A 16,060-nucleotide genomic window follows, 5' to 3' on the forward strand; every position below is an offset into this window, starting at 1 on the left:
TACTGTATTCTCATATTGAATAGAATCCTAATTCTCTAAATTGTTTGGGCGAGGCTGGGATCGAGGGGTGCATGGCTGCCGGGTTCCCACACCACCTTTCCCCAAGCAGCCTTGCAAGGTTGAGATGGGGGGGGGCGAGGAGGGTGCAACAGCCTTGCTGCTCGGGGCTGGTGTCGCTCCAGTGGCAGAGACTGGGCAGACCCAGCACACACACACAAATGCCCTGGGCAGATCCACCTTTATTTCAGAATGTATGAGTCTACAATACAAGAGAACGCGATTCTCCAACTCATGATTGTTGCACCAGTTGGCAATACAGTACAAAATATGCACCCAGTGGTGATAAGTAGTCAATTTAATGGAGCCCCTTTTTCGGTTGTCAGTCTATCACACCTCAGTGTTGTTTTACCATTTAATTAATTTCTTTTCTGTGTGGATGATGTAATTTGTCACCAGGTGGCAGTAGACCTACTGATGGAAACAGGATGGAATTGGTATCTATTCTGTTTTTGTCTGATAGGTTTATTTACATATTGTTTTTCCCACAGTCTAGCAGATGTATTTTTCATAATCTCTCCTTATTTTTCTTCTGTAAAATCAGTAGCCCACTGTGGCCAGGTAGAGTTTAATTAATGTTTTCTCAGCATTTTAAAACTTAAACATCAATGGTTGATTCCTTTTGTTGTTGTTGATGGTGATAGATGATGGCTTTGGATCTGATTTCATCACTCCATATTTATTTCTTGATATCAGAATCATAGAATTGTAGAGTTGGAAGAGAATCTGGTCCAAACCTCCTGAAATGTTGGGAATATCAACTAAAGCACTATCTTGTGCCATTACCTACTTTGTGCTAGGCTGAAATTCAACAATTTGCCCCCACTATAATAGTGCTGTAATAACAAATGAAATTATGTCTTCTGTGTTTTAGCACTGGATCTTCTGTAAAATGGCAGCAGCTACTGTCTTTCTTACATTTGCTTACAATGATACTTGTGAAAATACAGTTAATCAAATATGAGCACTCAAAGCAATTTGGTTATTGCTTGTTACAGGGAAGAAGAACTGGGTCAGTGAAGAACTACCACAAAACAAAGTTGTCACTTTAAGGCTGCTGTTCTCAACCTGTGGGTCCCCAGTTGTTCTTGGACTACAACTCCCATCATCCCTAAGCTCTGGCCTTGCTAGCTAGGGGTGATGGGAGTTGTAGTTCAACAACATCTGGGGACCCACAGGTTGAGAAAGGCTGCCTAAGGTGATTGTTTATCTCCTTTGAGCTGAGGATGTGCCACAAATCAGTACCCCCCTGCTCACATCTGATTGGCATTGACAGTCTCTGCTGATATGTGTCTCTGCTCATGTGCCCAGTGGTACCAAACATACACTCATGAAAGCTCAATGGATCCATGCACAGGGGTCAATTTCTGTGTGCAAAAACTACCCTGGTGGACAGCTGCCGCCCCCCTTGAAAACACTATACAAATATTTATCATCATCGTTTCTACAGATGAGCATACTAAGCCCACGGGCATAGCCAGGATTTATGTTGGGGGGTCCGGCTTTATGTTGCGAGGGCAGAACCTCAGTTAGTTAAGTATTTTGTATTGATTTACTTGATTTGGGGGGCAGCTGCCCCTCTGCCCCCCTGGCTATGCCCATGGGCTTAGTATGCTCATCTGTAGAAATGATGATGATAAATATTTGTATAGTGTTTTCAAGGGGGAGGGACAGCTGTCCACCAGGAAAAATAATTAATTCACTCAAATCCCCCAGAGGAATAAATATTACACCAAATCAAGGCATATATTACCAGTGATTGTTTCCCAGATGATTACCACCATCTGAAACGAGGAACTTCTGCATAATGAATAAATAAATTTGATAAGCCTGGAGCATAACTGAGTCAGGCGGCAAGATGGCAACTGTTTTTTATAAATAGATAAAGAGAAATAATTGTATTGCATAGGTTTACATAGCCAAAAAGAGAGAGACGTTTTTCAACATAGAATGAAAATCTGGCAGATGATCGTGTTTGCCAGCGTGACTCATAGGCTGTATATTCTGAAGAAGAAGGAAGAAAACAGGACCAAGAAGTAAGAGATGCAGATTTTGAAATACAGCTCATTGTTATTTTATTTAGTCCATTTATATTCTGCATTTCGTCCAATGAGTTCAAGATGGTGTGGATAGTAGGAGTGTGCACAGGCCCCAAGATTTGCCTTGTATCTACATTTCTGCATTTTAAAAATAAAATAAAACTTCCATCTCTTTATTTGTTACTTTCTGCTTCTGAACTAGATGTGCCCTTGTCTGAGTCCAGCAAGGCTCTTCTTATTTTCTTAAAAATAACAGTGGTTAGATGCATGGTATGCCGCTTCCCCTCCATTCCATGCTTACAGAAACATAAGAAAACAACAAGAAGAAATAAGAATAAGAAATAAGAAGAAGTGCCATTATGAGAGAACAAGGGAGGTGTCATTTTAAAAGCTAAATTCCAATTTGCACATTAATCCAGTCAAGTGATGTGTAAAAAAAATAATGCATCTGTTAGTGAAAGTAGTGCACAAGCACATTCTATGAGGGGAAATTACTTTGCAAAAATGTTATATTACACAGCATATTTTAAAAGCATACATTAGGAGAAACGAGCACTAAGATGCTGGTGAATTTTCACGAGGGCCTTTAAAAAAAATCAAAACCAGATGTGGAAATGTGGAGAACTGAACTGAAGTTTGTGAAAATGAGAAACTGAGAGAAACCAAATTAACTCACCCCTAGCTCAGTATTGTCTGCACCCTTGGTCTTCAACTGGTGGCCTGGTCCAAGGCAGGTCGCAAGGGGAACACTACCACCATGCCAATGTATGCTTAAAGAAATGAGTCCTCAAATTCATGTTTGGGTTACAAATGGGTCCTGGGTCTGAAAAGGTTGAAGGCTGCTGGTCTACATGGACTAGCAGTAATAGGGGACTTTTGGGGGCCCAATCTTACCGATCAGGGTTCAGGGCTGAACTACAGTCCTACCTTGGTTTTCGAACAGAATGTGTTCCGGAAGTCTGTTCAACTTCCAAAACGTTAGGAAACCGAGCCGCGGCTTCCGATTGGCTGCAGGAAGCCGCAGAAGCCACGCCAGATGTTCGGCTTCCGAGGCAAAGTTCGCAAACTGGAACATCTACTTCCAGGTTTGCGGTGTTCGAGTTCCAAGTTGTTTGTGAGCTAAGCTGTTCAAAAGCCAAGGTATGACTGTATAGTCAAGGTACGACTGAAATCAAAGTTCCTGTGCTGCAGCAAACCAAGGACATGGCGTACAGAAATGCACAGCACATGTGAGGCCACCCACCCTGCAAATATTTCCACTGCTTCAGATATTTTTTACTAATAATGTGGGGCATCTTCCCTCTTCATGTGCCCAAAGTGTTCTGGCCATGCTATTTCTCCATGGGGTTGTATTCATAGAATAATAGAATCATAGAATCATAGAGTTGGAAGAGACCACAAGGCCCATCGAGTCCAACCCCCTGCCAAGCAGGAAACACCATCAGAGCACTCCTGACATATGGTTGTCAAGCCTCATCTTAAAGACCTCCAAAGAAGGAGACTCCACCACACTCCTTGGCAGCAAATTCCACTGTCGAACAGCTCTTACTGTCAAGAAGTTCTTCCTAATGTTTAGGTGGAATCTTCTTTCTAGTAGTTTGGAACCATTGCTCCATGTCCGCTTCTCTGGAGCAGCAGAAAACAACCTTTCTCCCTCCTCTATGTGACATCCTTTTATATATTTGAACATGGCTATCATATCACCCCTTAACCTCCTCTTCTCCAGGCTAAACATGCCCAGCTCCCTTAGCCGTTCCTCATAAGGCATCGTTTCCAGGCCTTTGACCATTTTGGTTGCCCTCCTCTGGACACGTTCCAATTTGTCAGTGTCCTTCTTGAACTGTGGTGCCCAGAACTGGACACAGTACTCCAGGTGAGGTCTGACCAGAGCAGAATACAGTGGCACTATTACTTCCCTTGACCTAGATGCTATACTCTTATTGATGCAACCCAGAATTGCATTGGCTTTTTTAGCTGCCGCGTCACACTGTTGGCTCATGTCAAGTTTGTGGTCAACCAAGACTCCTAGATCCTTTTCACATGTACTGCTCTCAAGCCAGGTGTCACCCATCTTGTATTTGTGCCTCTCTTTTTTTTTTTTTTTTTTTTTGCCCAAGTGCAATACTTTACATTTCTCCCTGTTAAAATTCATCTTGTTTGTTTTGGCCCAGTTCTCTAATCCGTCAAGGTCGTTTTGAAGTGTGATCCTGTCCTCTGGGGTGTTTGCCACTCCTCCCAGTTTGGTGTCATCTGCACCCCACTAGCCACTCTTCTCCAGGATGAAGAGGAACCAATGATGAGCACCCTTTGGGTTCGGTCAGTCAGCCAGTTACAAATCCACTGAGTGGTAGCATAGTCAAGACCGCATTTTACCAGCTTCTTTACAAGTATACCATGGGGCACCTTGTCAAATGCCTTGCTGAAATCAAGGTAGGCTACATCCACTGCATTTCCTTCATCTACCAGGCTTTTAATTCTGTCAAAAAACGAGATCAGGTTAGTCTGACATGACTTATTTTTCAGAAATCCATGCTGACTATTGGTGATCACAGCATTCCTTTCTAGGTGCTCACAGACTGTTTGCTTAATGATCTGCTACAGAATCTTCCCTGGTATTGATGTCAGACTGACTGGGCGGTAATTATTTGGGTCCTCTCTTTTCCCCTTTTTGAAAATAGGGACAATATTTGCCCTCCTCCAGTCTGTCGGGACTTCACCTGTTCTCCAGGAATTCTCAAAGATGACTGCCAGTGGTTCTGAGATCATATCTGCCAGTTCTTTTAATATTCTTGGATGCAGTTCATATGGCCCTGGAGACTTGAATACATCTAAACTAGCCAAGTATTCTTGTACTATCTTCTTAGTTATTCTGGGCTGTGTTTCCTCTGCTGAATCATTTGCTCCAAATTCTTCAGGTCGGGCATTGTTTTCTTTATCGGAGAAGACTGAGGCAAAGAAGGCATTGAGGAGTTCAGCCCTTTCTGTGTCCCCTGTTTGCATTTCACCATCTTCTCCTCTGAGTGACCCCACTGTTTCTTTGTTCTTCCTTTTGCTATGAACATACCCATAAAAGCCTTTTTTGTTGCTTTTAACCTCTCTAGCAAGCCTGAGTTCATTCTGTGCTTTAGCTTTTCTGACTTTGTGTCTACACGTGCTGGCTATTTGTTTGAATTCCTCTTTGGTGGTTTCCCCCCTTTTCCATTTTTTGTACACATCCTTTTTTAATCTTAACTCAGTTAAAAGTTCTTTAGATAGTCACCCTGGCTTCTTTAGGCACCTTCCATGTTTCCGTCTCATTGGTATTGCCTGAAGTTGTGCTTTTACTATCTCCCTCTTAACAGACTTCCAGCCATCATGAACTCCCTTTCCTTTTAGTATTACTGTCCATGGGATCTCACCCAGCACTTCTCTAAGTTTTATGAAGTCGGCATTCTTAATGTCAAGAAATTGAGTCCTAGTATGCTTGGCTGCTCCTTTCCGCTGTATAGTAAACTTCAGAAGAGCATGATCACTCGCACCTAATGATCCTTCCACTTCTACCCCACTAACCAGGTCATCAACATTGGTTAGGACCAGATCTAAAATGGCTGTTCCTCTTGTTGCTTCTCCCACTTTCTGGACAATGAAGTTGTCTGCAAGGCCAGTGAGGAATCTGTTTGACCTTATGCTCTTGGCTGAGTTTGACATCCAACAAATATCCGGGTAATTGAAGTCCCCCATTACTACTATCTCCCTTCCTTTTGCATGCTTGGCCATCTGTTCCAGGAAGGCATCATCTATGTCCTCCGTTTGGCTTGGGGATCTATAGTAAACTCCCACAATGAGGTCACTGTTATTCTTCTCTCCCTTAATTTTGACCCAAATGCTCTCACTTTGGCTTTGAGGTTCTAAATCTTGGATCTCTTCACAGGTATACACATCCCTGACATATAACGCCACTCCTCCTTTCTTGTCTGGTCTGTTTCTCTGAAATAGATTGTATCCCTCCATTATTACATTCCAATCGTGGGACTTATCCCACCAGGTTTCAATGATGCCTATTATGTCATATTCAAGTAAATTTTGCTCACAGTAGACCATTGAATGCCCCTAACTTAGCCATAGTCACTCATTTCAGGGCCTGCTTTGGAAATACTCCATTTCCTTTCCCCTTTTCAAGATTTAGCCACCCTCGTATGACATAGAAAAAATGTGCATACCAACAACTGTATGGCATGGTGAAAAGGACTTGTTTGTTGACCCTGATAATGTCTGTTTCTTCTGGTTTACTATTCAGTTTCGTAAGGTACGTTTGAAGTAAAGAATACACAACCTTCATTTGGGGAAGACCACATCTTTATCTTAGTTCTACAAGGATAATAAATGCAGCTTGATAGAGATTTTATTGTTATGTGTGAGACCTAGTTCCTGCTTACTGGACGGTGACAGTTAAGTTTTGCTGGTCAACACAGTTATTATTGGGACGTGGGTGGCGCTGTGGGTTAAACCACAGAGCCTAGGACTTGCCGATCAGAAGGTCGGCGGTTTGAATCCCCGTGATGGGGTGAGCTCCCGTTGCTCGGTCCCTGCTCCTGCCAACCTAGCAGTTCGAAAGCACGTCAAAGTGCAAGTAGATAAATAGGTACCACTCTGGCTCCCGCCAAGTAAAAGGCGTTTCTGTGCGCTGCTCTGGTTCACCAGAAGCAGTTTAGTCATGCTGGCCACATGACTCAGAAGCTGTGCGCTGGCTCCTTCGGCCAATAAAGAGCGCCGCAACCCCAGAGTCAGTCACAACTGGACCTAATGGTCAGGGGTCCCTGATGGTTATTATTATGGTCTTGTGATGATGTTGGGGGCAGGGCCAAAACATGCACTTTTGACTCACACGTGCAGGAGGAATGACTGAAAAGGGCTAAGGCATATGAGCAAACAGGAAGCTCAGATCAGAATCTAAGGATGGCTCTCACATGCTCAGACGCTGGTGATTTTAGTGGTAGCATTCAAGATAGAACTCTGAGGCATGACAGCAGAAGGGAGGAACAGGTTTCTGTAGTTTAAGTAGTAAATGACCAGGCTCACCTGTGCAACCAGGTGAAACATCCAAGCAGTACTGTTGCTGCAAGCAGCAGGAGCCACAGGACAGAATGGAGAAGGGATGTTTTGGTAAAGCTGGGTGTTACCAATATATGAGGGTGTTGAAATGAAAACCATCAGATGTGTTGAACTGATCAATATAGAAATAGAAAGGACTTGGAAATGGATCCTGGAGGAACTCCATCCCAAAGTGATTGTGCTGCTCACTAATAATAATAATAATAATTTATACCCCGCCCATCTGGCTACGTTTTCCCAGCCACTCTGGGCGGCTTCCAACAGGATATTAAAAACACAATAAACCATAAAACATTAAAAACATTCCTAAACAGGGCTGTCTTCAGATGTCTTCTAAAAGTCAGATAGTTGATTATTTCCTTGACATCTGATGGGAGGGCGTTCCACAGGGCGGGCGCCAATCTAGGATGAGATTCTTTTGCATGACATTCATATACAAACACACATAAATCTTCATTTTACTAAAACACACTGTTTCAGAAACCAGTTAGGACAGGTTTTACAAGAGTTCATGAATGGGGAAAGGCCTTAAGTGATATGTAATGACAGTTAAGAGGTCAGAAAGGGAGCACAGAGAGTAATATTTGCAGTTTTGTGCACGTACAACAGTGTTCTTGTTTATAATTGTAGAATGTTACATGGTGTGAAATTAGCAATGGGGAAAAAATGGCCTTGCTGCCTCTGCACTGTTGGAGTAACCGAAGTATTTGAGCTAATTCCTTACCTGGCCAGCTGTCCCGGATGGGTGAGATACAGAAGAATGTTGGGAGGAACCAGCTGGGGAACCACCAAGGAAAGAAAGCTCAGGGCTGAGGAGGGTGATGGGACAACGATGAGTGGTCAGAGGGAGCAGACTGGGATGAGGTGGTGTCATAAGGGGTAACAGGGTTTAGTGAGCTGGGATAGTCTGGGGAGAGAAAAGTCCAGAATCAGAGGCAGAAGCTAATGCAAGAGAGGAGGGAGGCCAAGAGGCAGAGACTGGTGAAGAGTCATGGGTGTCCCCTTCTCCTGTTGCATAAGCCCCCTTCCCCCCTGGTCTCCCAGAATCAGAAGAGGCATGAAAAGGGTGGAGGAGAGATAGGTTCCATGTAGATACAGTCTCTGATTGCTTGGGTAAAGCCTTGGAGAGGAGGAGACCTTCAGCCTCAGCAACTGCTTCATGGAGGGAAGACCTACCAGGAATAAGTTGCTGTGTTAATTAGGCCTGACAGTGTAGTAAGTCTGCGATGATAGTGTTTTGCTAACAAACTTCCACAGTGTGATTTATGACCTGTTCACTCCTGACACCAGAGCTATGCCTGCAGACATGGGCGCGCACACATGTGACAATGGTGGTGCCGGAAAGTGTGAAGATGTAGGTATGATGCATTGAACTTAACTTGCAGGGATTTGATTTGCAAAGAAAATTGGCTGTCAAATAAATAATGCTGCTGTCATGAATGTACCATAAATATGGCACATTAAACATGAGCTTAGGCTGAAGCAGAGGCAGATTTAGGGAAGCATGACCAATTCCCCCCAAACTGGGTGCTGAACCAAGAGGGGTGCCGCAGGGTGCCACAACTATGATGTAGCACACACAGAGAATGGAAGGTCAAGGGGTACCAAATTTTGGTCTCACACAGGGTGCCAGTGAAATTTAAAAGACCAAAGTTTGCCCCTGGCTGAAGCATATGTATCCGACATGTGGTACGTGTAGTAATGACGTGTACATGTGGTAATGACAAAGGAACTGTGGCATAAAACTTAAGGGTTGCTAAAAGGCTAATGTCAGAGGCATGACAAGAAATCGTTTATTAAGCAGATCACTTTAACGGCATGGGAATTCATTTCCAAAACATGGGCTCTCCACCTTATGAACATTTGTGCAGAATATTAGTAATTCGGGGAAGCATAGATTTGCATCATGCCGTTTTCAAGGCACAAAATCCCATTGCTCGCTATTCTCCATATAATGGAGTGACCCCAGATTCCAAAGCTGCCTTGTGGATGCTTTCCCTCTGCCATGACTGTGAGTTGCCAAGTGCATTACTACACATCACCTGTCATGTGAATTTATTTCCTTAGCCTCTGATGCAAGTATTAGTTGGGTGTTCCCAGCAAAACATAGAAGGCTCTGCCAGTCGAGTCTTATCACTAAAGAAGGCACCAACAATATTATATGCTGTGGAACTCATTCAAAAATCCTTCTCCTGTTGAAACACAGCAAGAGGACTCTGGTTGGTAATATGTTCCTTGACTCTATTTTTTGCTTTTTGTTTGGCTCCATTTTGAGGGTTTCAGTAAGGAATAACAAGGTATGATGTAGTTGTTAATATTTTTTGAAAGAAAGTTTAAGCAGGTGTGGGGAATTCATGGCCACCCAAGGCCAATGGTCAGTAAGGATGGGAACTGTTTAGAGAGGCGGAACTTAAACATCCCCGACTTAAAACAAAGGCAGCTCCAAAGATTACAAACAAGTGCACATAGAGAATGTGAGCTGCGCTGACTCTGTTCTCACTTCTTGTATCTTGCAGAGAATCCCATATGTTTTCATGTTTTGTAAGCAGCTATGGAAACTAGAAATGAAAACAAAAACTGGATGCAGTAGGGCTGGCAGTTGTTAACTATATTGTATAATTTGCAACACAATTCTTACTATGCATACACAAACAATAGCTAACTGGTTTAATATGCAATGTTTAGGAAAATGAATATTAATTTGCTTATATGAATTTGTAGCCTGTCACTGTGTGGCTTCATGTGGCAAAATGTTGCTCTGCTGTTTCCCTTCTACCAGAGAATTTTCACCTTGTGCCACGTTCTTTATAAATATGACCCAATCATTCAGAACCAGCCACACAAAATTAGTAATTGTGCATGTATGAATGATGCACTGCCGGTTTTCTCCAGCGTCTAGGGGTCCCTTTTGCCACCTTTGACTAGTATGCCAGCTGTGGCTGCTCTTCGAGAGAGATAAGTTGGCAACAGTGAGCCACAGATTGATAACTTCCAGATTTAATTTCTTCAGCGTGCTTTACCTGGGGCTGCCCTTCACTTTGGAGCAGAAGCTGCAAAACAGTATAAGTGCATGGTTGATCTTTGAGGCAGCCTATTGGCAACAAGTGATTCCTTTGCTGAAAGCATTGCTCTGGCTGCCAGTTTACTGCCAGGCTAGATTCACAATTATACACTATTATAAAGCCCTAAATAGTTCTGGACTAGGGTATCTGAGAAACAGCCTCTCCTCCTGCAGCCTCCCCCAGTCGGTAAAATTTGTTCATGGTACCATCTACCTGTCAAGCTGCTACCAGTAACTTCCTACTTTCAAGGCTCGCTGGGTTCTGGGAGATGGTGGGTCTGGAATGCTTTCTAGTGATCATGTGTCAGCCAGCTGCTCTGGCTCAGCCTCTTTCTCTTCCATTATTTCCCAACTTTTCCCCTCATCTGCTTCTGAGCTGTGACCTCCCTCAAACCCATGTTGTAAATCTAAACTGTCTTCCTCTGGAAGGATCAGGCTGGGGAGGTGGTCTCCACTATTCCTCCTCTGCCCAGTGGCGTAAGAAGGGGGTGCAGTGGGTATGGTCCGCCCCGGGTGTCATCACTGAGGTAGGTGACAAAATGGCTGTGATGGCCTTGGAATCTGATTCAAAAGCTGAATTGGAGGAACTCCAGCCTGCACAGGAGTCCCCGCCTCCAGGGCCAGCTGAGCTGGGGCAGCGCCTTGACTCTGAGGCACCTGCACCTGTGCCAGATCCTCAGGAGCAGGCACCAGGTGAATCTACTCTGGCTCCGGAGGGGATTGAGGACACATTGCCTATAGGTGCGCCTCTCCCAGCCCTGTCAGGGGAAGGCGAGTCTCCCCCTGGGTCCAGTAACCCTCCAGCCTCTCCTGAGCTGCAGAGGCTCAGGGCAGAGAGGAGGAGGGAACTGGTTTCTCCCAGGAGGAGTGCTTGCCTTAAGGCCAGAAGAGGCGGGTCACCTGGGGGCCGGGACCGCCCCTGGCCTCAGAGAAGATAAAGGCCAGTCAGCCTGGTCCCAGGTTGTGGGAGCAACGTCGTTGAAGAGCTGTTTCAGCCAGCACCCAGTCCTGCTCCTCCAGAGTTCCTGTCCTTGCCCGGCTCCTCGCTTCGGACCCCGCTTCACCCGTGAAGGACTGTCTGCCAACCCTCGACTCAGGTCCTGGACCTCGCCCCACGGTAACCTCCCCCCGGGACTAGCACAATGGCAAAAATATGTGTTTTTGAAAAAATGACTCCCACACCCACTGCACCCTGTTGGCTATTTGCAGACTAGTTGCACTGCAGAGAGCTTGCTGGGGGGACCAAAGAATATCTGGTCTCGAGATTCTTTGAATGAAATTTAGCTTGCCTATAGCAGAACAATACAAAGTTTTGTTAGGAAATGGCTTATCTTCACCTGTAAAGGTGAAACCACACACCATAGGCGTTTCCTTCCCATTTGCATTTTCTAAACTTAACATTTCAACAAGATCATCAATTTTTGCAGTTTGATGAACCAGAAAAGATCCATTTTTGCCTTTCTCAATTTGCATGGATCAATAATTTTTAGTTATGCCTAAATCCACCACATCAGATTTGTTCTGTAACTGTGATACTACCTGTTCATATTCCTGTTTAGTTTTTGTAGAAATTAACACATCATCTACATACGCACATATTTTTGTTACAGAGTTTGCCCTTTCCTTTATAAACACACAATTGTCTGCCAATATCCAGCAATTCTTTTGCTAATGTTTGGTGCCAATTCCTTCCACTTTGGTGCAGACCATAAAGGGATTTATTTAATTTGCATACCAAACCTTCAGCAACGTCTATGCCTTCAGGAACACGCATAAAAATTTGGTCTTTTAAATCTGCAAACAAATCTGCAGTTTTTATATCTAAATGATAAATAGAATGTCCACGTTGTGATGCATCTTTTAACAAAAGCTTAAATGTTTCATATTTTACACTTGGTGAATAACACAAATCATAATCTTCACCTGGAATTTGTTGAAAACCCCTAGCAACTAATCTAGCCTTGTACCTTACAACTTCATTTTTGTCATTCATTTTAACTCTATAAACCCATTTTGAATCAATAAGTCTCATATCTGGTGTTTGTGGTACAAGAGACCAAGTGTTATGCTCTTTTAAAGAAGCTATCTCAGAGTTCATAGCTTTATATCAATTTACAGCTTGGTGCTTAGGTAAATTCTGAACATCTTTCTAGCTTTTTGGCTCAAAAATCACCTTATTGGCATACACAGTATTAAAATGTTCATCTGCAAAACGTTGTGGCTTCTGTCTCTTTCTATCTGAACGTCTCAGTCCGGAAGGAGAGTCAGACTCCTCAGACTTAATGGGAGTAAGTAAACTACTAGCTTCAGGTTGTAAATCATTATTGTCAGACTGAAGAGATGTCTGTAGGCTAAGCTCACGGTCAGAAAACTCAAGAGAAATTTACCTCCCTTCGGGTGCCTGTAACTTTAAATCATCAAACAAATTACCAGATTCAACAGGCTTTTCATCTTCTTCCATGAATTCAGAATCACTATTATTCCCTCCTCCTCCTCCTCCCTCAGTATTATCTATACTGTTAGTATCTTGGAAAACAGCAACTCCATTCCAATTTACAGTCTGTATCATGCTTCTGGTAATATGAAATTTGCCAGTTGCTGGTATGTAAATTCTGTACGCCCCCTGCTGGTAGCCCATTAATTTTCCCTGAACACTACGCTCACCCAATTTCTGCTTAGCAGGATAATGCATAATTACATCTGAACCCCAAATGCGTAGGTATTTCAGATTAGGGCGTTTTTTAAACAACATCTCATAGGGGGTGACATCTAAACCAGAATGATAACTACGATTTTTAACATAGCAAAAAGCATTGCTTCAGCCCAAAAAACTTTCAGCAGAATAGCATCGTGCAGATGTTTTAACCCCTGCCTGCAAGTCACGCTGCAAAACCTCAACAAGCCCATTTTGCCAGGGACTTCGGGGGCAAGATAACTCATGAGTGGTCCCCTGTGCTTCCAGGAAATTCTCAAAAACCTCAGAAACAAAATCCTCGCCTCAGTCAGAAAACAGGTTCTTAATAGGTTTGTTAAAGTGTGTTTTTACCCAGCTGCAAAAAACTTTGTACTTCTCAAATGTTTGTGACTTTTCAGCTATTTCATAAGTCCAGCAATATCTACTATACTGGTCTATGAGAGTAAGCCTGTACTTAGAACCTCCTAATGATGATGGGAGTAGCCCAACTAAATCACAATGTAGACGCTCAAATGGCTCAGTTACTTTTCTGTCTGAGCATCTACCCTTGTGTGCAACCTTAATCTTATTCTTGCAACAGGATAGGCATTGCATAAAGAATTTACATGGCTTTAAGTTGAGGCCATTAACAATATTCTTTGTCTTAATTACATCAGCAAAATTCAGATGTCCTAATAGTCTGTGTGCTTCATGGACACACCCGGAATGTGGCCTTACAGTCCTCAACCCCTGGCTTGACTGTGCTGCTCTGCAATTTATAGGCGATTCTGAGTAGGTGCGAAAATGCAGTCCATATAAACCATCAGAGTCCCGGGTATACAATCGACGTTTGTTCCCATAAAAAAACTCACACATTAATTTTAAGAATCGCACAGTTATGCCTTGATGAGCAAAACACCTTACTGACAATAAGTTATCTACTGATGGGCAGTAAATACAGCTTGCTATCATAATGTTTAAAGTGTCAAGTTTAACAGTACCCCTGCCAAGCGACTGAAAGACTTGTAAATTGGCTAAATGTACACTACCAATTTCCTCTTTGAAAGAAATGAACAAGTTTCAATCATTGCAAATATGCTGGGATGCTCCAGAGTCCACAAGAAAATAATTCCACTTGGCACCTTTAATTCTTTTACGATCTGTTGTCTGAGCGTGAAAAGCTCGTGGCTCGTTTCTGTCTTTATGATACAGTGTCGGCTGCTGGGCTGATGACCATGATTGATGAACAGAAACAGACTTAGGAGTACTTTGCTTCCTTTTGGATCTGCATATGGTGTTCCTCGTTATTTCTGGAAATAAGAGTGCTTATCGTGCAAGCCTCCCTTCTGTCCAACTCGCCCATTAATCTTGCCGTTACCCCTTCCACAGTTAATTGTGCTGGTGGAATGGCAGATATCTGGCTAGCTACACCATCAAAGTCCTCATTAAGGGACTCTTTTCTAATATGTACTGCTGCAAGACTGTCCCACATTCTTTGGCAGTTTTCTTATTCCTTATATAGACTACTTGCTGGTCACTGACTGCCAAATTAATTATTGCCCTGGCTTTCGCATCTCCTTTCGACCAAGCATTAGTTACAGGGTCAGGAGGGTCATCAGTTACATAGGTCCACACTTCCCGAGAGGTCAAAAGTGCCTCCACCCGAAACGACCATAAACTGTAGTTCTCATCTGTCAGCTGTGGGAAGGTCAGAGCTTTCTCAGCTTCTGGAACCCAGTCAACCATTCTGGAACTTTTCCAGACCCACAGTACCACACCAACAGGAGAAGGAGTTTTCAAACCTTTCTCAAAGTCCAAAAATGTGCAGTCATCCACTCAGCAGCTGGGCCCATAACCAAAGATGTATACTGCTTCACAGCTGTAAAACTAGGTCATGTTATTTGCTCTGGCCCTTAAATACATATACATCTTGTGGAACAATAATGAACCTTCAAATTTAAAGAGACCATTCAACACACACCCCTTCCTATGTCACTGCAGGAGCACTCTCCCCTCGAGTGATTTCCAGAAATCAGAAGCATTGCTGCCTCCAACTCTGCAGGGAGAGCAGAGCCTTTATGGCTAGTAGCCTTCGACAGCTCTCTCCTCCATGAATCTGCCTAATCCAGAGGCATAGCTAGGTGAGGCAGGGGGGACTGGGCACCACACTGCAGGGCCTGAGCCACGTGTCTCTCCTGAGGGGGAAGCGGCAGGCTGACTGCCTTCAAGCTCTGCACATCTTTTTCGAGCAGCAGGGGGCTTAAGTCTGCCCACCGCCTCAGCCGCCCTACAGCTGAGGGGGAGACTGCGGAGAGGCTCCATGTGGTAATAATAATAATAATAATAATAATAATAATAATAATAATAATAAATTATTTATACCCCGCCCATGTGGCTGAGTTTCCCCAGCCACTCTGGGCGGCTCCCAATCAAGTGTTAAAAACAATAAAGCATTAAATATTAAAAACTTCCCTAAACAGGGCTGCCTTCAGATGTCTTCTAAAGATATGATAGCTGCTTATTTCCTTCACATCTGATGGAAGGGCGTTCCACAGGGTGGGTGCTGCTACTGAGAAGGCCCTCTGTCTGGTTCCCTGTAACCTCACTTCTCGCAATGAAGGAACTGCCAGAAGGCCCTTGGCACTGGATCTTGGCTCACCCCGACCCCATGGCAGCTTGCCCTGCCCCCATGGGTGGCTTGCTCTGCCCCCGGCTGCAGGCTGCGCGTGCCACCCCAGGCACCTGAGCGGCTAACTACACTGCTGCCTCTGCCCAGTCCCTGTAGGTAGAACATGCTGCAACTCAGGCATTAGTTTTATTTAGTTAGTTCATAAAATCTAAGTACAGATTGTTTCTATAGAAAAACTTCAAAGCAGTTTGCTAAAGAATTCTTTTAAAAATAAAATTATCCCCCCAAAATTACACCATAATTTAAAACATATAGAAAGTAAAAACTACAGTGAAATAAACTGACACTCGTACAAATTTTCTAAAAATCTGGGTAGGCTTGTCTAAATAAAGAATGTATTCAGCAGGCGCTGAAAGGAACACGTTGAAGGCACCTGCCTAATATCAAGAGGCAAGGAATTCCAAAGTGTTGGCGCTGCCACACGGAAAGATCGAGTTCTTACAGATGTG

Source organism: Podarcis gaigeae (assembly GCF_964106915.1).
Source record: "Podarcis gaigeae genome assembly, chromosome: 5".
Classification (NCBI taxonomy): domain Eukaryota; kingdom Metazoa; phylum Chordata; class Lepidosauria; order Squamata; family Lacertidae; genus Podarcis; species Podarcis gaigeae.